Source organism: Diorhabda carinulata, chromosome 1 (assembly GCF_026250575.1).
Source record: "Diorhabda carinulata isolate Delta chromosome 1, icDioCari1.1, whole genome shotgun sequence".
Classification (NCBI taxonomy): Eukaryota; Metazoa; Arthropoda; class Insecta; order Coleoptera; family Chrysomelidae; genus Diorhabda; species Diorhabda carinulata.
The window spans coordinates 35,029,328-35,041,983 of NC_079460.1; the positions used below are offsets into that span (position 1 = coordinate 35,029,328).

The 12,656-nt window shown below is 30.7% G+C and overlaps 1 protein-coding gene across 1 annotated transcript in view; it reads left to right on the top strand.

Annotated features, from left to right (window-relative positions):
• LOC130900940 (uncharacterized protein PF3D7_1120600-like) overlaps positions 1–12,656 on the top strand; it is a 63,406-nt gene that overhangs the window by 34,414 nt on the left and 16,336 nt on the right. The window lies entirely within an intron of this gene.

Here is a 12,656-nt window from a genome sequence, read left to right on the forward strand (position 1 = left end):
AGGTAAAAATTGCATTATTCCGAGAGCAGAGGATATTTATTTTTCGAAACTTGAGTTATATGAGAAATGAAGTTGAATAAAAAATTGGTTGGGTATGAAATAGAAGAAAATGTTCGATTACAAGTACTTATTTGACTTAAAAATATTACAAATATTTTGTTGTTCTATATAGAAATAAATCGTCAAAAATATCTATATGTGATAGAATAATAGCAGATAGCAGAATAATGTGTTTGTCACCACTTCTTCCATAGATTTTTCATTTGGAACATTTCCTATCACTAGAGAAAGAGACGATTGTCGGTTCTATAAGATCATATACAATCCTATGCTCTCATTAGAGGATTCTTTTAGTTTGAAAGTAGTATTTTTGAGTTAGTTTTTAACTTTAGCCCAAATCCATTCTTTGAGGTTCGATTCACAATGATATGGTGGCAGCATAAGTAAAATTTTATTATTTTGTTGTGTCATTTTATCGGTAACATGAATTATTCAATTGATATAAAAATTATGTAAATTGTGGGTTGCGTAAAATCTATTTCTTCCATAACTTTATGTAATGATGAACGAGAAATTTGTACTATCTGGCATTTTTCTATTTCAGTTAAAATTTTATTCAAAGTTGATATTTCATTAAAAAAAAAACTGTGAACAATGCATCGAATTATATTTATTGTTATATCGTCTACAATTTCTAGACGACCTCCACAATGGTTAGAAAAGACGATTATTTCATTGTTTGTAAATTCTTTAATAATTCGTAACAAAATGGATCTAGCAACTCCTAAAAAATGAAATTTGTAACTGTTAATTTCATATCAAAGTGCTATTTAAACACAAAGGCATTTATCTTTGTCTCTGGTTCATCATCTGAGATTTGTTCATACAAATTCACAATGTTTTGTTTCTCTGTAGACGATAAGTGGCTTAAAATTATAAAGCTCCTTTTTTGGGGAGGGCATGACGTCTGCTAGTACTTGGAGTATTATATTTTCAAATTAGTCCTGACAAAAACTGTTTTCATATTTTAATAAAATAATAACAGGAACGCAAGAAAGAACAAATTGTGCACTATTTGTTTACAATTTAGATAATTATCAATCATAATAATTGTCAAAAGTGCTGCGAAAACCGTCTGCGATTTGACCAATCAGGCATATATAGAATTGCCAACTTTAATTCAAACCATTCCTCCAAGTTTTAAAACGTCTTAAGTGGCGTTTTACTAACGATGCACGATGCATAATCTTTAAGTGAAATTAATCTGCTAAACGCAATTAAAGCCAACGATGCATGTTGTATGTATGTTACATGGATGTAACATTTAATATAAATAATTTTGCATCTATTTTTTATTTAAGACTGACAGGCATGATAACATTTATTTCTTCCTTAAAAAATAACAATATTCAATTCTAAATACCTCCGAGCGTTTTTGGTTTTTGAAATGTATCAACTTTTTTTTTTGGAAAATTATGAAGCCAACGGAGTATAACACAACCTACCTTTTTGTAAAGTTCCACCAAATTATTCTTGATGTTGGAACTAAAAAATAACACGATAATAATCGTATTTGATAACGTGTGTCGTATGTAGGCTATTTAGAATTACAAATTTCCCTTATTGACTACAATGTTCATATTTTTAACATTTAACGGTTTTGTCTTGAAAACAATTAAACCATTAATTACAGTATATATTCAAAAATTATCATGTTTACTTGAGCTTTTACTTAAAACATAAATTAACCTTCTCCATAAGTACTCTTTATCAGTGTGTTATCAGTGTTCAAAGATTAGAAATAAATATATTTCCAACGTGTGTTTCAAGTAGTTTATACAATGGCATTGAGAGAAATTAATGCTACTTCAAATACTATTTTAATGCTTATAAAAATATATATTTTTTGGATCGAACGATTTGAATGTACAAAGTGTTATTTACGAATAAATATGGAATTTGTTTAGATAGCTTTGTGCTATACATAATAATGGTAATGGTTATGGTACGACAGAAATAGAAAGTCACACAAATTGGACTTGAAATGAATAACCAGATATTAAAACTGTGACAGGTATTGGAGATCCATTATTGCTTATAATGGAAGAAAAAAGAACGATATGTACAAGGTGTCTCGGAAAAAGAAAGACCGCGATTTATTAGTACCATCTTATGGAAAGGGTAAGAATTATCTCCTTCTGTCAGAGAATAAACTAGTTATTTTATGTTTAAACTTACATTTTATACAATTCCTGTCTCTGACGAGAAACAGCACGACCAGAATTATGACTACTACAATAAACGGTGTAACTATTTAATCTAGTTTGGATATTTTCAAATTTCGATAGATTGATCAGTAAGGAAACCCAAATATACAAATGAAAAACCCAAAATATGCGCTTAAATATGCAATTCATTTAGTCAAATCTAAATATGCATTTATTACTTAAAGCAAATTGTTATAGTTATGAAAACAGCAAACCAACAAATGTTTTTCGGGGTTCTCAAAAAAATATTGTCTCCTGTCTGAATAGAAAAATGTATAAACGAAGAAACTTCTCACATAAACGTGGGGGTGTTTGTATAATTACCGATTATTGCTTGATACAAATCGATGGATTCAGCAAATCCTCTCTCTAAAATATTAGCTACTTGGCTAAGAAATTGAAACCCATATTTTTGAATTGTTGAACAATTATGCCTCCCGTTTTTCCTATGACGTAGTGAAGAGCGGCCTCAGATTGTTTTATTGGTAATACACTTCGGTTGTATAATTGCAAATTGGATTCCCCAATTTGTGTTATTGTTCTAGAAACAAATCTATAATTTGTTTTTATAAACAAATATAATGTCCTCTAGAATATGAGGTAAAAATGTTTTTAATTTTAACTTTAATTAAATAAAATACTTCAACACCACAAGCCACAAATCAATGATATCTCTTCAAAAGCATAAAACGATTGATTGTGGATTTAAAACTGGAAATACCCATACGTTTTCTCTGAACCGTTTGACTGACCGTCTGCTTTAAGATGAGTTCCTTGAAAATTGCAATGAAAGTAATTGGTTCAGAATAGCAGATTTATAAAATTGTTTTTGTCTTGAAACGCCTGCCAAATCTGTACACCTTTCAAAATTCGTTAAATTTAGAATTTACTAAGGATATGTGCAAATATTGAAAAAATACATTTAATATGCAAAATATGGGTTTCATTATTGATCAGGCTTTCATGTCTTCTTTCATTCGGAGACATCAAAATCTACTTAAAATGAATTGAAAAAAATGTTATTCTGATTCATGTTTCTTGAAAAACTTCCATTTATTTGTTTAGAAAATCTGTTTTAGCCGTGTTAAGATGGAAATGCAGAAATTTTTAAAATACAATTAACAATATTTTGTAAATGCTGAGAGGAACAGATTAGAAGAAAAATAAAATCATAAGTTAGATATGGAGTTGAATAAATACACTCGCAATTTAACAATACTACGAAGGAGTAACTTTCCAGAGTTTGACAACGCTAAGGAGATTATTTTGTTAGTTTCTTATGTCTGATAGGTAGATTCGTTTTAATACGCATATAAAGCCAAATGTTTAAGTTGTTGGGTAAATATGGAGAAAAAAAATAAACAGTATTACTTAAATATTATTTTACGTCCCTTGAAATTATTTATGTTTATTTTCTTTCAAAAATAGCCATATGAATAAGGATGATGTTGAACGTCCTGGACCGTCATTTACGGTAACTACTCCTGAAATTCAGAAATAAGTATTTGAGAATTTCAAAGGTGTAATCTTATTGTACCTGCAAAAGAGCCGATATTATGCCAATATTTAAACTCCATCGATTTCCACATATAAAGCACAGTGCAAGGCATAAGGCATATATTGTTATTAACAACAGAGCAAGTGCAGGCGCAAATGAAAATAGAGATCAATTTCCATCATATTTTTCCTAACTTATTGTGAAGCTTTAAGAACTTTACCTCTCCTAAAAACACAATGTTAAGAAATTGTTAGGTTACCTAATGTTGGAAGACGTAAGTACTAGCTAAGAAATAACCATTAACTGACATATAGGATCTGCGCTTATTCTAGACTCACAGATTCATCATAATCACAAGCAAAACAATGATTCAATCTAAATATAAGTGCATGGTTTCTGTATCCAGAAAACTGACATTAATGAAAATTTGCCTATTGAGAACCAGAAGAAGATGTATGATGAATTAATGATGAAGAAATAAAAACAAAGCTTACCAAAACCCAATTCAGTTCAGTTTGCTTCTACCAAACTATTTTTTCATTCAAAGAACTGTACGAGACGTATGGAGAAGAATGGAAATAAGAATAAAGTAGGATGAACAGAACGTCACTAGAAGAGTCATACATTCGTTCTATTTCAAATAGAAATACCCACCGAGCTACAAATCATGTTTAAGATATAAAAAATGGTCTAATTACACCTATACCATAAAGAATATGAAAAATAAATTCATTACAGAAAATCACTATCACAAAAATCCCATCCAACTGGATTCACAAATTGCGGGAAACAAGCTTGAATGAATGTACTCCAAAAACCTACGGATTCATAGAAAATAGCAATGGTAAGATTCCAAAGACTTTTAAAGAGAAAAGCTTCACAAAATATGTTCAATTATGAAGTTGTAGATGAACCTATTGATTTCGCTAAAAGTAGATTCTAAAGTGATTTTTTTCATTACAATGGTTGATATTAACAGAAGATTTACTGCTCTCACTGAATATTACAACAATTCTGGATTCTTGTACGGCATAAATAAAAAATCTTTGCCACATACGGAAGTTTTGAAGGACTTAGTGATTTAGGTCTAGTACTTCAAGACAGAGAAAGCAAAGACATAGAATATTAAGAGCTCTACAAAGAACTACAACTTTTAGTGCCTAATCTACCAAACTAAGTAAAAATTATTGAAAACTACTTAAGAAACTATATGAAGCAGGACCGACTATCTGGTTTAGCAATACTCTCAATCGAAGCAGATTCTCCCACCACTCATTTATATTTTTTTATTATCATGAGTAGACACGTCGTATCAAAGCATGTTTAGTAAGATAAATTTATTAGTTAGATCTTGGAAACGTCTATATTATTCCACGTTACGTCATTGGCCACACATCATATGTTCGATGATTAGCTGCTGCAGTCTGGCTGCCTAGTGCTAGAAGTTTCCAGGTAGTTCCACACTATCACGATCTCATATATGAAACAGTTTAATGTTCTGGATATATTCTGACTGCGTATCATTCCTCAAAATAAAAATCGTAGGTCTTTTGTCATACCTCAACTGTATATCCATTTTTGTTGACAAGGAAGGTGGAAGAAGAGAAAAGGTATGCTCTGATGATTAGCAAGAGCATATTTTTGCAGTGAATTCGAAAACCTAGTTAAGATGTTAAATTCGTATTGAACTTTTAGAATTCTTTCCACTCCTTTATTTTGGTCATATTTTAGAGAGGAGTCGATTACGGACTATACCCGGACAATCTTTTTTAGTAATAAACACTAGTGATGGTATTATTAGCTTAGCCCATGAACTACCTTGATTTATAATTATGACCCTTGATCACCTACTGGCTCAGTAGCAGTAGTTGTTACTTGATTGAAAATTTTCCGAACATTCTACCACCACGATATGCCAAGCTTAAATTTAAAACCAGATATTTTTTTCTTTCGAAACTGATATGATTTATCAATATGTTTATAAAATGTGTTTGTCCACATAAAATTATCTTATCTGAATGTTATCAAAGTTCAAAGATTACCCACAGATCGTTTCAGTTTACTTGTTGCTACAGCAGCAGTTGTCCGCACGTTATTATTAAATATATCGTTTTCTTGGAAGTAAAACATTTCGTCGTCATTTCAAGCAGTTTCTATAAGGAAAAATATTTTTAAAAGTACTTAGACGGTTGGTGTGTTTGTAAATAATTTTTTAAATAGGATTTTCATTCAAATTTCATTCAGTAACTTGTGGAATTGGTCTGTTTCCCAAGATATTTTTACACATATTATCCAATGTATTATTTAGTCCTACAAAATATCCAATTATTGCAATGTTTATGTATATCGTATTATATCTATAAATTTTTGGTCACCAAAGTAGTCTGCAGTCTCCTCCTATTTTTTGAATATTTATAACGCTATGGAAATTTAAACAAAAGCTATAAATTTTCCTTATCTTTATGGCTCATTTTTTGTTGATAGAATTGTATTTGTCAGGAAAATGAAAATAGAGAACAATGGATTTAAGATTAACTGGGCGTATGTTAAATGTTTAATTTGAAAATTGAATTTATTTGAACTTGGAATATAAAAGTAGATAAAAACTAATTGAGACGGTTTTTACAAAAACAGTTATAATCCAAAATCACTATAAATTATTATTATTCATTAGACGAGGTTGATAAAAAAATCTAATGAAGAAATATTTCTTAAGAATATACAGGAAATACAAAAAGTAATTAGGGAGCACACTTACTCACCTATTTGTACAATCAGATATTTATCGAAACGCGATTTGTTTAACATGTGATAGAAATAAGATCCGATGCCCTGCGTTACTTTAATGGAGCCTGGCATTGTCGTGCAGAAAGATGAGACCTTCACATAAAACGGCTGCGTATTTCGCTGGTGGGCTACAAGTAACCTTGTCGAAGTGACACAACGTAATAATCTGTCCAAGATCCGAATAATTCTATCATATGGTTGCCATACCTTTGCCTGCAGAAAGTGTACCCTTAAATATCATTGTCATTGGCGATTCAGGGCGCTTTCAGACCACAGTTGCTGTTTGCTCAGGGCGATACCGTCAGAAAGGTAACGCTGAAAAATGTGGGAGCGTATATTAATTCCTTTGGCTTTGTACTAATCAGGTAAAGCAAGCACACATTTGATTGTCGCAAAACGTGAGGAAAGATTGTTGCCTGCTCCACAACTTAACTGTAAATGTCAGATGCCACCACTTTTTTTTCCTATGAAAATCTAATTATGACTCGCACGATAGGAAGCCAATTTCTTATTGTCATTTGAATTTTATTCAACCGTAACATTAGGTTACTTCACTAGATGCCACTGTTTCCACTTAAGGAAAGCACAATTTCTCTCTAATGTGTTCAGGGTCGGATTAAGATTTATAAGGCACGGGGCTAAAATAAAGACGGGGCCCCTTGAGGAATTAGGAAATCCGGAAAAATTAAAAAAATAATATCAATACGTCCGGCCCGGAATATGTAACTTCTGATCTGTAATTTTCAAATTCAAATAATCTTCCCATTAAAGTTTTTGAATATACCATGTAATTTTTGATATTATCTTCTAGTGTGTACACACCAAATATTGACCTAACAGCTATCTAATGTTATTTTACTCATCCTTCTAAGTTGAATTATTTAATTTTTCTAGCGTTATTTTCAATTCTTTAACAATGTATCGTCAAACCAAACACAGTATACACCTGCATTGAATTAACTGTATCTTTAACGATAGTAGTAGTATCTGTTGTTTATCTGTTAATTTTCAGATACTTGTCAAGTGATATAATAGAAAAGATCAATTTTATTAAAATAGTGGTAAAAACGGTAGTAAGGCAATGAAATATTTTCATTTACTAATAAACATTAACTGTAACAAGATATACAAGCATTGCAACAATTTACCTACCATTTAGCAAAACAATTATTTAACATAAAATCACATCATAACCTATAATTATGGAGGATGTCTCATATTAGAGAAAAGTTAAAGTGTCCAGCTGTATACGAAGGGAATTTTTTTTATGTAAATAGCAACCACAAGAGGATAAACCATATCTCACAGCAGTAGTTCAAGTGGTGCCTGCCGCTTGTTAAGACAGCTATAGTCAGTGAATCCATTCTTTTATAAAGTAATTTTCAGCTCCAATAAGTGTACTAAGGATTTACTTTGCGGAGACAAATATATTACACGATTACATATCGGCTAAGAAAACCTAATGGGGAAAGTAAATAGTACTACAACGACGAAAGGAAAGGATAACTGTAGGAAGTAGATCAAGGCTCCAAGGCTGGGGTTAGTGAATTTCTTTCCAGAATATTTCGCATCGCAGGAATATTTTCAAATTTCAAAGATGCAGTTGAGGCGGTACCCACAATCCAGAATAATTGATTACGTTTGCAAAAATGTATAAATCTTAATTTCAATGAAGTATTTAAAAGTTTGTGTCGAGACTTTTTATTTCAACTTAATCATAATTTCTAATCTTACATGTACATTTTACAAATTCACTATTTTCATAAGAAATATGTATGATAATATATAATAAAATACTTTAGCTAATGTTCCATTCCGGCAAATTACATGACTTAGGGTCAGGCAATGGTGTATAAAACTTATAAATAATTTTCAAATGGAAAATTGACCGAAAGCAATCGATAAAGTTCTATTTTATCTTCGGAGGTCCGTAATGGACTTGCCCATTAAATTAATTCACCTAGACAATGAAGAGTATGTCAGTTTAGTCGAAAAGAATTGAGGAAAATTAAAACGGAAATTCACGAGAATATCTATTTCCCAAAAGGTACCCTATTAAAAATAATAAGTACATATTATGTAAATCTATGATTAGTTTATTTAACTGTCACTTTGAAAGAAAAAATGTTCAAAATTTTGATTTTTATATGGTGTTTTTATCAATATTGACATTTATATTCATAGCCATTTTGTTTGTTACAGAGGGTGTTTCATAAGTAATGTCGAATCTTGTTAAGACTCTAATTCTATGAAGAATAAAATTGCTTTACTTAATATAATCATTCACTCTATGTTTATTAAAGACACAGTATGTTATTATAATAAATAGTATTAAGTACGATAAATATAAAATTCGTGTATTGTTGAAACATTATTGGAAACAAAATCTAAAGCAGCCGTGGAAGTGAGGAAAATAAAATGGAAAGACACAGTTAGTGAGCGAACAGCACAACGTTGTCATAGTGGAGATTTGATGATTGAAGATTGTTCGCGATCAGGTTGTCCAACTGCGTGGGATATTGAGGTTATAAGTGAAACACTAGAAAACCAACTTAATACCAGTTGTCGCAGATTATTAGACTTCTTGGGACTTTCTAAAGATACCATACATCGCCATTAAAATGATTAGGTGAGATGTATAAAAGTTGTCGGTATGAAAAATGAATTTATCTAAACAACTCGAACATGGAAAATCAGGAAAATTCTCAGAACCCGTCGCAAACAAAAGTCGACGGAGACTATTTAGGAAAACTGTGAAATATTTCAACTCTGTAACTTAATAATAAAATTTTATATAGCAAAATTCCGGTTTATATTTGAATCACCCTCGTAATATGATATGTATTAAGGTTTAATATCAAGCCTCCGTGCAAAAAATATTCATTTTCACGTGAATGGGCAAATTAAACTTCTTATTTTAAATATATACAGTACTACAGGCCCATGACTTATATTTCTTTTCTCTTCGGTCTTCAATTGATTTCACAATTCTTCTCCGCGATTCTGTACTTTTGTACTCCAATTCGGTTTTATCTCACGAATATCTTTCAACACTGCATACAACGATTTTTTTCTTTGACCTCCCTCACCTTCTTGTACCTCCTTCTCATTCTTCTTTTTATTATGCCTCAACCTTCTTAGTATTTGAACTTTCATGTATCTTGTTATTAATGGGTATTTATACAAATCCTTGAGTACTTGGTTAGTTCTTTTTTTTCCAAGACCTTCATTTGTTTTTATTCCCACAAAAATCCTTCTCTAAACTCTCTTCTCCCATATAACCAGTTTTGTTTCTTCTGCTTCTGCAACTACTTAGAGAAAAGAACCCGCACGTGGCTCAACTCAAATTAACCCTCTGAAACATCTGGCAATGTAAAGAATACAATCACAAATCACAAGTTAAAAAATTCTCTGAGGTACCTCAAAATTGTGTCGCAGGATTGCGAATTCACTCACAAATAAACAACAAAGCAAAGATAAGAATACTGTAAAGTAATGAATAAGTAAAATGTCACATATTCGATATTATATTTTTGATTTTTACACTAGTGGTTATAGTGGTTCATATGGTTAAAACTTATGAAGCGGAAATAATTTTTATTACATTATCATAGATAATGTTCACAATATAAATCATGTGTTCCCATTTCTAAATTGTTTCTGATTTTAAATAATATAAAAAAATGTACCCAGAGAGTAATTAAAATCGTACAAATTTCGAATAACTTCCATATAAAAAGCTTTGTTATTGCTATTATACAGGAACATAGGACCGTGTGCTTAAAAAATAAAAAAATTATAATACATGATAGTAGGAAATCGCTATACATTCGCATAAGCATTATTCAAAAAAAAAATATTTCACCAGTTTATAATTAACACATAACTGAAATTAAAATGAAGGTCACTTCACAATTATTATCCATAGAACGATTCAAACAAAAATGATGTTACTAGATAGGACAGAGAATAAAGTATAAATATGTAATTGGTATACGGTTATTGTTAAAGTTAATCGATGTTATATATTATGTATAATACTGAATTGCTTTGTACTATATAGAATGCATATAAATTATATTTGATTATTTTTTTATCCTAGGCATTAGAAAAAATGTAAAAAATAGGTGTCAATGACGAAATGGAATTGAGATAACGATATAAAGGTGCGCGTCTATTTCAGAGCCTTGCGCTAGTGAACTGTCGAGAGTTGTTCTCAACAAGCTGTCCATTTGAGAAAAAATTAATGTAGTTCTCTTGCCAGTATCACGAGAGAACAGTGTCCACTATCTTTTGCTAACAGAAAATGTAAAATGTTGTCTAAAAGAAAACTTGCCACTGCACTAGTGGTTTCGTAGGCTAATTAAGGAACTCGAAATTGAAAATTCTCAACATTTTTTTTTTTTGGAAAAAACAATGCATTTAAATCTACTCTTTTTCGTATCTTCTACAGTTTCACAACAAATAAATGAGCTGAGTTTGTAAATTATGTATTTTTCTTTATATTTCGTTTCCCGAGCATAGCCATTTTTGTATAATTCTTTGAGGATTTGATTTTTTTTATTATGGTCAAGGTATTCAACCAACTTCGTATTTCAATTATTTCATATGACATATCCACTTGAGAGCATGTCTTGACAAGTATAGTCGCCAATAGCCGTGAGAGACTATCAGATATCTACTCTCAAGAAAGAGTCCATTTATTTGAAACAGTCTCGAGAGCAACTCGCGACAGTACTAATCTCAGATGGACCCGCACCTTAAGAGAGGAATTACAAAGAAAAATTTACTAATAAAGGCGATGGTAGGTTGAAAACAGGCAACATAAGATTAAACTATCAAACATCCGCTGATTAAGGATTCTAACCAAGAACGAGATTCAGATCACAGTTTCCGAACGACGCTTAATTTTCGGTGGTGGAACTTTCAAATTAAAAACGTGATATACGAGAAATTTGTATCTCTGAATCTATGGAGGGTAGAAGTAAGGAAAACTCTTTCTGTGTGTAAAAAGTGTCCGTATTACTGTGAAAATTTTGATAAAAATTTAATAAAGCACCAAAAATTGTTTGCTCACTTGCATTATGGTCAACGTTCCTAACCTTTATAATACCTCTTTCCACATATTTATAACATGTTTATAACCATATCTATCTCTCCAATATATGTAATATGTTTTGCGTTTGGCACAAATTCATTCATTATCACTCACAATGGGAAGGTGGTATCCTTAAGACACCATGTCAGCGTGTTTCAAATATATAAAATTCATCAATATTCTATTTTCGGTTCATTTTAGCAATTTTTAATAATTCAGGTTTTGCAAATCTATCACTAAAGTGTGACAAATACTTTGGAATTTTTTTACACATCGATGGAATTGGAGACCAATGAATTTGTGAATTGTACTGCTAAGCATTCATCTCTCTTTTATAATAGTATAGTATAATGATAACCTTTCCATTTATTTTTTCGTAAATAGCCTTGAATCAAAACGTTTTTAGCCACACGCCGTTTATTAATATTTGCCAACAATTTCGCAATCCAGAATACGTAAATATTTATTTTACAAATAGAAAACTCAATATAAATAAGAAATTATAAACAAATATAATATTCATATGTACATACGTAGAAATAAATTTTCAATTTTCCACTAATGCCTCAATATCGACTCTTTATCAACGTTGAATGGTTGTTTTTTTCGAACTTACATTATATTCTGAAAAAAGTTACTTAATTCTTCAGCAATGAAGTGATAGATGGACCTAGTGCTTTAATAAAATATGAGGAGAGTTTTGGTGTCGACAGTATCATTTGACATAGTGCTATATGAAGTCACGATGATTCGTGTTACAAAATCGACGTGTGACTATTAGACAAATACTTAAAGCTATTGGTCTAATACATTGTGGTACATAATGTAATTACTAGTGAACTTAACTGCGGGCATCACAAATATTCACAGATGCACATAATAAAACTCGAAAAGACATTTGCAATTGTCTTTCAACATAGTATAGACAAAACCAAGAAATTTTGTTTACAATATTAGTAAAGAGTTCGTATTAGTAAAAGGAGTTATGGAACCATTTCTACGATAT